Raw genomic sequence first — 11,743 nt, 5'->3', positions numbered from 1 at the left:
AGCATTTTACATTTTGATTCCCTCTCAGAACTTGCTTATTAAATGCATTTAAATTGTATACTGCTACAAAAGACAACATTGTGGGAATATGGCCACCTTTTATCAACACAATGCAAGATATGCCTTCTGGCACTAGCTTATGGCATCTGAAGGCTTCTCAAAGTCTTTAACCTGCAGGAACTGTCTGCTCCCATCTGCTTCCATCCATGTGGGCCTCAAGCTAGTGAGTAGGGTAAGAAGGTACAAAGATGGAAGGGAAGATGTAGCAGATGTCTGCCCAGCACCACTTCTGCTATAGCGTGTTCATCAGGCCCACTGCATATATTGAGGTAAGTGTATTTTAAGTGAGAATATTCTTTGCAATTCTGAATCAAGAAAAGCAAACTCACGCTTTAGACATCTGGGGAAGCTGCATGGAATTTCTCATTTGAGAAGTTTGCAGCTGGTAATAGAACCTGATGTTGTGTGTGTTTTAGTGCATTTATGAAGCACTGGACTCGAAGTGCAGCAGCAATTCAGAAGACTGGGATTTCTCTTCAGAATCAGCTGGCCAGATGATGGTGACTGCTGTTCAGGCAAGTTGTATTGAGAAAACAAGAGAACAGCATGTTTGCAGATTTAACTGAAATTATTGGAAAGAAACTTGATCCCATATTTTTTCCATTAATATAAGACGAAATATAGGCCGTATTCAAGTAGAAAGATTACATTAAAGTTTTCTAATGTTGCACTTGGGACAAGTCATGGATAAGCTACTAACAATATTACAGAATGAAATAATAGATGGTCTTCAGAATATTGGTAAGCTTATGGGTATTATCAGATTTCTTTACAGATATTTGGACATATACATTTATTAGAACATATATACATCTGATTCAAGTTAACTCACTGCTAAGAATAAATCAGGTAGCTCAAAACAGCTTAAATTGAAAACAAGGCAAGCGGTAAGCTGTATCTGACAGGGAATGATTTTTAGTATTTTCTTCATTCACCTTATTTCTCAGTCTAGCCAAAACATTGCAGCAGTTCATTTAACTCTTGTACAAGAACCTACCCTATGCATGAAAGATTTCAATGCATTTGGCAAGTGAAGTGTCCAACCCCTTTTTACACATTATTTCTGCTAAATTACCACACAAGCAGGAACTTTTGTGGCTCACTGGAACAGCTGAGCGGATTCCCCCAGTATTTGCTCAAAGCAAAACATGAGGGTTTACCTGCCAGAGAACACAAGCACAGCCGGCATCTCCTCACATTATAGCAGACTCTGGCCAACAAGGTCTCAACACAGATGGTCACTGCAACAAAGCTGGAACAAGGGAGAAATCCCCAAGGGAATCCCAGGAGGCTGCAGATAGGGATTTGGGAAAAGTGTAAAGAAGAAATTAAGCAGTGATTATTAGAGATCAGAGTTCAATACCTCCTGTATTAGGGCTCAGATTGAAATTGAAATATATTTATGTATATCCCTCTTTACTGCCTAAGCTACACCTAAAAGGAGTGAGATACCAAGGATCATAGCAAAGGACATTTTGATAGCTGCTTGAGGAAACAAGTCAGGACTTGGTCACTAGGTCACTAGAACCACTGCTCTGAACTGGTACTTACATATTTTGGGTACTTTGAAAACCCTTGTGGATTGGTTAGGCCTTGCATTTGATAATGAATAATTTCCAACTTAATCTGCCTTTTAAAAAGGCATCAAATTTTTGGCAATTTAGTTCTATGCTCAGGATACAAAAATCAAATTAAAAAAACAAGTAGTTTGCCAACTTAGCCTTGAGGGAGTAAGTTGCTCTCTTCAGTCACAGAAGAAAATGGTTTATACAGACCAGTAATTCTATGGTAGGGAGCCTTCAGCTACATAAAAACATAAGAAAAGTGTGTTTAGAAAACTTGGTTCAAAGTCTGGTACTAGTATCAGCACAGTGAGTTTTGGCTGATTATCTGCAGACATTCATCCAGCACTGGATGTTAGCCATTCATACAAATCTGTGCTTTTGTCCCCAAAAGTAGGCTTCTCCATTAACGTGCTAAAGGCAAAGTGTTTTATAAAAAAGCCAAGTATTACATAATTAGCAAACCAGTGTTTGGGATATGGAAGGTTTCACTTTGAATTGCCTGATTTGTAGACTCCTAAAATGAAAGCAGGTAGGTGAAGAAAAAAAATCAGGTGGTCCCCTGCTTATGGACATGCTGGATATGATTATATTTGATTACTGATATCTCTTGCTGTTTGTAGAGTCTGTTGACAAGCAACTTTGGGGGGGAAAAAGTGTATTTGTGTAAACATTTATGTACTGTGTTTTTTCTCTAGAAATCATTTCAGAAGCTTATGTATCCTTATACCGCTACTAGTTCATTATGTAACTTATATTTCACTTGAATTCCTTATTACTGCCTTGCTCTTTGTAAGGAAAATGAAAATGTACAAAATCATTATGGCTACATATGGCTTCTGTTTGTATGCCTTTGTATTTACATATATTTTATTGAGATCTGCTGTGCATTTTTGAAAACTGTTGTTCCAAGGAGAATGAAGTTCCTTAATGCCATTTCAAATTTAGACAGTAATTTTCACAAACCCAGGTTACCCAGGATTTTTTCCATAAATGTCTGTTTTGCTAGAAACAGATAAAGTTGCCATGAAAATTGTTTCAGAAAATTAAAAGATTGACAAGATTGCTACGCTGTTTTAGTAAAGGCAAGAATGTTGCTCCCTCGGGTCTCTGAGGCACCAGTGACCAGTCACAGGCTGCCAGTGCAATTAGTGGCTTTGGAATGGGGTTTCAAAGTGCCTCAAATCTTACGTGATGAAGCAGCTGTAAATACAGCTCAGGAGCAGTCACAAACAACCATGAAAATATGCAAGTGAAACAGTTTTTGCTTTTGTGTCTGGCTTAAGGCATATTTTTCTTATGAACTAAGGTAATAATGGGGAAATCATAAAACAAAATTAATATGGATCAGTCCAGCTCTAAGAAAGTTACTTGGTCAGAAAAAGACAGCTTAGCATATTCTGGAAGTGAACTAAGTGTAGGGCCTCATCCAAGCTCAAGCATTAAACATCTGGAAACAACTAGAGGTTCCCTCCTGGCTGCGTGGTTGTGTTCAATGAGCAAACTCAAATGGTTTAGCCCAATAGTAGGGCTGTACTCTGAAGCTAGTATTAAAAGTTAGTACTTTTAAATATTCAGTATGGTGAACTCTGCTTAAGTTTAAGTTATCATGTTTCATTCAGTACAGCAACTTATAATTTTCAGGAGGATGCCAGAAATCTGTAGCCCAATGCTGAAAGTTAAACAGCATCCTGACTTCCATTACATACTGTGCATTCCCTGGCAAAACTCAGGATAAACCTCAGCACCTGTAAGCTGAATTTTACTGTCTAATACTGACATCACAGCTAGAGTACCTGAGTAGTGAATTAAACAAAAAGTCCCTGGTGTCACAAACATTACATTAAAGGAAGCCAATAATCCCTGCTTCACTGATTTCAGTTTCACGAACAAGTTAAAGTGCAGGCTTGAACTTAATGAAAACTTTGAAAGACCAACACATGAGCTCAGGATTTAAACTGAACAACATCTTTGAAGAGTGACACTATCCCAGTGAACTTAACAATATGCTTTCAAAATCTTCAAGTACATGCACATATGCTGCTTTTTTTTTCCACAGGGAAAGGACAAATGGTGAATACAAGAATTTCTATCAAAGAAATACCATTAAGTGGGAAAGATTAGCCAAATCACCAAAACACCAAAACACCTTTCATTTGAGGCATTAACATACATTTTATCAGAAAATGTAATCTGAGCTAATGGAAATGAACTGGCACCTTCTCTTTATTTTACTTTTTAAATACAAAAGGGCTCTTAAGAAAAACAAGTGACAGATTTCTCACTGAGTGTTTTTCATGCATAACTACTCCCTAAGTTTTGCTGTTAACGCAGGTAAGTTTTTCAGCCGTTCGATCACCAAAACCTGCTCTATCACAGTATTACACAAGGCGATGGTACTAACCCATGGGACAATACAAGGCATTAACATATCCTCTACAAAAAGACTATAATAAAATGGTTTAGAGTGCAAAAGGGGTTACATTTTCCTGTATGTTGTTAGAGAGGAAATGAAGATGTTAGGTGAAAATTCCCTGACATGAACCTGAGGAATGTGGTTTGCAGCTACCACGTGTGGCTGGACCAACAACCAAAACTAAATGCTGTGTGTGAAAGGAGCAGAGTCACAAGCAACCTGCAGGGCGTTCAGGTAAGAGGCTCATGTTGCTGCAGGTCACGACTCTTCATGCACTTCTGGCGAGACAGCAGTACTGTCTGGCAGCCACGTAACCTTAGACTGCAAAGCTAAAAAGCACAGGGATAAAGATGCTTTGCGCGACCCGGGTAGTCGGATCACAAACAGGAAATTCTTTTGTTGCTGTCAGCACTATGGAAAATGAAGGCTACTTGCAATAGACTATGTGGAAAGGAAACCCTTCCAGGCCTTGAGGGCAACTCTGGGTCTTCCTTCAAGTTCTGTAGCCTAAAACATAAAGCGAGATTTCAAAATCATACATTTCCAGCCTCCACCCACACTGCAGAGCCAAGAATGTCAACCTATTTCAAAACATTTAAGTTTTATTAAATAAGAAAATCCATTAGGCAATTTGAAACAAGATGCGAGGTTCCTTGAAGACAGGGATCACATTTGTAAAGTTTAATATTTACTGTTCTATTTTTTATGTGCTCTATTATCACAATTCTGTGGTAGTAATACTGCAGTGATACTGCTAATATAGCATGTTACTTTCCTCATGATGAAATATCTGAGGCCCAAATCCCCTTTTCAGTGGACACGTTCTTAGCAAAGCGTTGTTCTGCTCCTCATAACCCTGCAGATGAAGGCAGTGCCTGCCATTTAACAGTGACAACTCCAAACAAGTCTGACGGCAAATGTGCTAGCTTGATGCAGTTTTGCTGCAGAACCTTCCTTCTTAATCTTAGAGCTGTATTTCAAATTTAGGATAATCTGCTTAAAATTGCATGTTGAAGGATGAACTTAAAAGCAAAGTCAATGCCCCTACTCTGTGCCACGTGTGTTACAGGGTAGTTCTCCCCAAAAGCTCTTTTGTACTACATGAAGCTAAAGTAGCTCTGGGATTTCTGTGAAAACCCAAGAAAAGAACTTCACTAAATGACTGAAGTTAATTGCTTCATTTCTTTGGTCACTAGTATGCAATCTGAATGCTCTGCCCAACCGAGGATCATATTTAGTCTATGATATCTTTCTAGAAATACATAGATTTAATAGTGTTTTCTGACCAACCTTTTGCTTTTTTCTGGGGCCATGGTTTTTGTTTGGTGACTAATTTCACAGAGTTAACTGAAATGCTAAAATTGCTTCAATATTTTGGAATACTTCTACTTGAAAGAAATAAACATTTGGTTTTAAATATCTAAAGCAATTAGACACTAGGATAATTTTTATAGACTCAAGCAGAAGACATGCAAAAAATATCTCAGAGAAAACCTGAGTGACTTTTTTTTAAGCATTCAAACAAAATAATTAAGCATTTAAGAGCAGACTTGTCTATAAAATGTGCACTGTTCACTTGGTTACCTAAATAGACCTTTCTATGAGTTAGTATAAAAAATAATAGAAGAAAGATAATGTCACATATTCACCAGAAATGCCAGAACATGTGGATAGGGTCCAGAGCTCCAAAAGACTCTCCTACAGCTGCTACAGCCAGCACAACTTGCCGTGGATTTAGGATGCCAACTTTTTAAAAGAGCTCACGATGTAGCCCTCCAATAGAGAACCAGGAGCACCAAGCTTCTGCTTGTCAAGACACCTGGACAGATAAATAGATGAAAAACAGCTTCTCCAGCAAGTAAGACAATGATGAAGTTTACAAAGTAGAAAGTATCTGATTTAATGTGTTTGCTTCTCCATTTCAAATCAGTAATATTTGGGCTATTTTTCTCTTCTCCAAAAAGATTAATTTGAAAGCGATAAATTGAAGAGACTTTAACGATATTTCTGTATAAACCCAAAGACAATTTTTAATGGGATGTAGACAGTCACGGTCAAGTAGAGGGATGTGATCATCTTAGCTTACTGTTCTATAGTAAGAAATATTCAAGTTCTGCTCCACTGAACTTAAAAATTGCATTTGTTCTCAGTGAAAACAGAACCTCAGCTGAAGCCCCGCCAGGTTCCCACCACGTAGCTGCAGCGTCGCGAGGAGCAGCCTTGGGGACACGTCTTGAGAGCCACACGGGGCCGGCCAGGCCAGCCCTGACCACTGACACTGACTGCAGCTGCCGTCCATGGGAGAGCCCCACTCCTCCTCGCTTCAAAGTCCTGCTGCTTTTCTCGGCAGAGACGCTGGTGCACGATGTGGGCACGGGCGCGGTGCAGGCTGTCGGCACTCGCTCCCGCAGAGGAGGGGTTCAGTCATCAAGCTACAACTGCCTTACAATGGAGAAAGCATAAAATGAATAAACAGCTATTTCACCTATATAGGAGATATATAGGTGTAATATAGGTGAGAAAAGCAAACAATAACCTTCAGGATAACCTCAGTCTATCAAAAGCATGCCAAGTATCGAACACAAATTCCCTAATTGAACACTAGTTGTCTTCTCCATATCTTAGTTTGCCTTTTGTTTTTCAGCTTATTTTCTTGAAAAGCTTCTTGCTAAAAAGCAAGTTATTAAAATGCTCCTCAGTCTCATGTGTCTCAAAAGGCTCTACCACTACCATCATCTTCAGCATTTTATCTCCAATCTTTACATCAATGGCACGTCAAAAGCACTGCTTTCATAGTTGAATTAAACTCCCTAGCTTAAACTTCCACTGGACACATCTGGATTAGTCAAAAAGATCTGTCTACATTCGTAAGATTTAAGCATCTTGTATTTAAAATCTAAAAACCTATGAACACAATTTCATCAGGCATTCATGTAAAACACAGCTTAATGCAATATCATAAATAAATTGTGACAGTTACCTGATCCTCTTAAACTACATCAAAAATAGTAATTCCATTCTCCATAACCATATTTTGCTTAAACATTTGCTTAGACATACAAAGTGTAAAATACTACCACAGATTTCCTGGTATTTATTTTTAATTTAGACTACATCTAATCATTTTTAAAAAAATTATGAGAATGTAGAAAACAGGAGGTTTTCTGAATTGTGGCATTCAGAAGAGTTTATCCTCCTTACCCCCAAATTAACAGAAAAGGTTCGAGTCTGGACAAACCTCTTAGCCTGATCTCGCAAGTGCACTCATGTAGCCTTCTGCTGTGTTCGTGATCTCCTTCCCACAGGAAAGAGATCCTGCTGCTCTCCTTTCTATCCTGCTGATAGGAAAGCACCTGTATTTTAGACAGGTCTTACCCAGTGTGGTAGTGGGACATAACAGAACAAGTGAGAGGCGGCCAGGTGGGGCTCCCAAAGGCAGAATGTTCCCTCCTTCCAGCACAACAATCAGCCCTCAGGTAAGTGATAACCTCCAAGGAGCGGCCAAGGGAGGTGGAATTAGTGCTGCAGGCAGAGCAAGGAGAAACACAGACACCTGTCCCTCTCCTGGGAAAGAGGCTGCCTTCCAGAGAGCTGCGTGGCAGCTGAGCCCAGGTTCCCAGGGCTGGAATTCTGAAATTCCACCCGAGCCACTTCAGTGTGTTAGCGCACTCCAAGACGTAGAGGAGAGTCCAGGCTCCAGGTCTGGTTTCGCCTGCAGCTGGAGGTAACAGCAGCAGCAGCGCTGAGGACTGCATTGACGCTCGAGTTCAGCTAATAACTAGTGCGTTCAATGTGGTGGCCGGAGGTTTAGGTGGGCAACTAAATGGAAATGCACAATTTCATAGACAAAACGAGGAGTCATGCAAGACAGCTCTGGCTGATCAGCAATAACATATAAAAATTCTCAGTTTTAAACAAATCAACTAAAGCATTTCTGCAGGGTGAGAAAGTGCCTTGGGGCTGTTAACTCCACCCTGCTTTACACAGCAAAGCTTTATAGTTGCAGGCCGGGGGAAATCCCCAGGCAGCACAAAGATTTTTGGAGAACTTGGACTGTTTGGTTTGCATCTCTGGCTCAAAAATGCCCTTGTATTATTATAGGCACAAAGAACCGAGCCTCCTCTTTAAACAGCTGAGCGGGTTTCCACATCTGGGGGCACACACGTGCTCCCACCGCACCTTGTCAGCGTTGGCTTAGCCAGGAACGGGGTGAGTGGGTTACGACCAAGCCTTGGTGGCTGCTCCTCACAGGTAGCACGCATTCCTCCTAAACAGCACACAGCGGTTTGATTTAAACCCAAACCTACCCAAATTCCCCCAAAATACCGTGTCCTGAAACTGTAGGAAGGCCCATAGATGCAGCAAGGAACTGCTGTACTGGACACTGAACAGCAACAAAAATAAAAATCACAGATACAGCTCTTGCAAATACCAGTTTAATGTCTGCCTACAAACCTATATCACAATATCTCAGTGTGGTCTTCTATCTCAGAAGTTAGTTTTGCCCCGCTCTTTTCAAAAATTATGTGAATTTTTGATAATTTCAATAATTATCTGAATTCTGTCTATTATGTATCCCCATCATTAATTAGGTCCCTGTTGCAACAAGAGCACAGCTTGAAGGAAAAGCTGAGAAGCCTTTTGGTTGATTCTAGAACAGCACATTACATTAATTCCTGGATGTTTCAGTGAACATGTGAGTTTACATGCAGGTGCTACTTTCAGGGTGCCTCTAGCACAGGTTAAATGAGCATCCTCCGGTGCTGGAAGGAAGCTGCCCAGCGCAACGAGCGGGGAGATTCACATCAGTAACTCCGTGCACGCTGCCCTGCAGCTGGTACAAACATGCTATATATGGGGCCGACACAGGGTGCCCGCAGCTCTTCAGGAGACATTCACTGCTGCGGAGGGAGAGCAGGGCGTTCAGGTGCCGGTGCGTGACCGCAGCGCTGGCACTCTGCCCTCCGCCCCCCTGCCAGGGAAGCCTCGGCCGCCGCGTCGCTGAATGAAACGTTTGCGCGTCCCGTTGCCTCCAAAGAGCTCACGTTTACAGCGGTCCTGGTAGGCACCATGAGGGAAAGCACACAACTACGGCGAGTGTTCCCAGCAGATCTTTAGAGGAACGGAGATGGCTCCGAACACAAGTTCAAAGGGAGAGAGGGTTCTCCCAAAACGCAGAATGGCCCCGACTGATGAAGGGCAGCCAAGGGCACGCGCCATGCCAGCCGGCAGCAGGCTCCGCGCCGAAGCCGTTCTGCTCCATTTACTGACGCAGGACATTGGTTTATATAAGCACGGGCTGCGCACGGACAGGAAACTTCCTAGCGCCTGAACCCAAAGGCATTTCGTGGGGCTGTGCCAGGAGGGCTGAGCAAGAGCCCCAAAAGGAAGAGCAAGATGAGTTGAGTGAAACACACCGAGAGCCGCACGAACAGAGGAAACAGCACTGCTGGGAGCCAAGCAGGCACTGGAGCGAACGTGTAACTGCACACTCTGAGTGGGTAGGCCTGTCCTTCCGAGCTGTAACGAGCACCAAAACATAAGGGCAATAGCGCTGATATCAAAGCTCACCTTACACCTGTAAGCAGTGCTCTCAGCATTGAACTGAGAGGAGCTCCTCCCTTGAGACCATAGCTGTGCACCGGTGTGGCACAAGGGACACAACCACGTGCACAAATACACCTGCTAAGAGACCAAGTATCAATACAACTGGACTTTCCTAAAGGAAATGGAAATATTTCAGGGACAGCCTGGGAGAAGAGTGGCAAGAACAGTAGTATGATTTATGCTTTTTAAATTTTGCTCAAATTTGGGTCAAATATGCAGAAAAGGATCACAGGATTTTAGCACGTTCTTAGAATACAAGGAGTTTAAGAATTTATATTTTCTGCATTAGCATTAAGTGATATTTCACGGCATTACTATCAACATAAGTAGCCATTAACAGATTATTTTTTCCCTTCAATATCCAGCCATATTTCAGCAGAGAGAAACTGATCTTCAAAAATAACACATTAGGTTAAAAGACATGAAAAGCAGCATTTTGCAGCTAGCCAAAGTTTAGCTTTTGGAGCTCTCTGGTGGCAGTGACAGAAATAGCCATTCAGAAGGAACCTTCTGAACAGCTTTTCAGACTGAAAAGATCCCATGCAGGAAAATAACTCATGATTAAAAAAACATCTCTTCACTGATTCTTCTAACAAGCCTATATTGAAAAGTTAAAATAACCAAAAACTGAGTCTTTCTGATATGCTTTGGTTAAAATATGCCTTTTGTTTGAAAGTCAGTCTTTTAATATCTCTTATTAAACTACTGAGTACATATACACAGAATACAGAAACTAAAAATACTGGAATGGGTTGATAATGTTCACTTGAAAGGACCACAAACAAGGGATTAAATATAACCTCTAATCCAAAAAAGCATCCAACAAGAGATGAAACAGCCTGGACACTTGGGTATGTCAAATAATTACTGCTTCTTACACTTTCCATTTTTCTCCCACTAACTTGTAAGTATCACAAGAGAAGCAGGAAATATCAAAGCTCAAAACTGACATCTAAATCCTCAGTAATTTATTTATGCTACTGCTGAGAAGATTATGGCCTCCAATTACCCGTAAAGCGATTACAGAGTGAATGATGATCTTATCCAAACCAACTGGAACAGTTTTATGAAATACGAATTTTAAGCTCAGTGTCATTCAGTTATTATGTTGATCTGCCTTTTTTTAAGTGTTCTAGGATAGTGTTTCTTAACTTTCAAAGCATATATATAGCATAAAATACATAAGCTGCTTCAAGACTCTAACCAGATTTAGCTACACTGAAAGCAAAGTGATCGCTTTAATTTATCCATGGGAAGCTGTAACACTTAGAAATGTGTTCAGCTTTCATTTTTGTTCACACAATTGCCTTTTGCTTCCCAGGCCTCAGTTCTCTGACAAAATTGTCTGGGTTAGAAGCCAACCACACTCCACTCTCCACTCCGCTGCCCCATGTCAGTGCTGGGAGGAAGGTCCCATTATCTTACTCACCACTTTGCATTGTGCCTTGGGGCTTATGCAGAAGGCACCTTGTTCTGGACCATGAACCAAGGGATTGTTTTCACATTAGGGAGCATATCTAATTTCTTACTGGGGCCTGAAAAAGTTTCTTTCAAGAAATAAAAACTGCAGCTCAAATAGAATTGGGGTAACTATAGTAGAAGACAAAACTAAGGAACACAAGATAGCAGGGTATATTTTTGCTTCTAGTACTTCTATCGAGATTCTTCTCTAAGTCTTTAGATGTAGCTCTCCACTGAAGAGAGCACACGCAGCCAGAAGACAACTCCTAAAAGTCACGTTTTCCCCTGCCATGCTGTCTTGTACGTGGAATGAAACTAAACACTCAGAAAAACCTGCAGAGCCACACTGACCACAATGACCTTCCTGAGCCCTGGGTCTCTACTGCTGGAGTTACTAAGTGGGAATATTTTTTTTCTTGGTATTCAAGGTATATAACAGAAAAATCTGCTGTGTTACATTCACATGAATAAGGTTATTGTAGATAATATAGATTTATCTTTGAAGTTTTTGAAGTGTAAGGATCTTATAAATCTTTACAGCTTCTCAGGAAGTTTGGGCAAAGAGGATGTGTTTTATAGACGGATGAAATGTACCATAGGCAGCAATTAAACATGTCCCCCCGGATATGAAAAGAAT

General features: G+C 40.9%; 1 long non-coding RNA gene across 1 annotated transcript; it reads left to right on the top strand.

The window, feature by feature from the left end:
* Positions 1-16: 16 nt before the first annotated feature.
* LOC112951117 lies at positions 17-1,236 on the top strand. The gene is made up of 2 exons (XR_003250138.1): positions 17-329; positions 477-1,236. It is a non-coding gene; the product is annotated as an uncharacterized LOC112951117 (long non-coding RNA).
* Positions 1,237-11,743: the final 10,507 nt, after the last annotated feature.

This window comes from Nothoprocta perdicaria, unplaced genomic scaffold (genome assembly GCF_003342845.1).
Source record: "Nothoprocta perdicaria isolate Ctin4 unplaced genomic scaffold, notPer1 scaffold_338, whole genome shotgun sequence".
Classification (NCBI taxonomy): Eukaryota; Metazoa; Chordata; class Aves; order Tinamiformes; family Tinamidae; genus Nothoprocta; species Nothoprocta perdicaria.
This window is presented reverse-complemented; position numbering and strand designations above follow the sequence as displayed.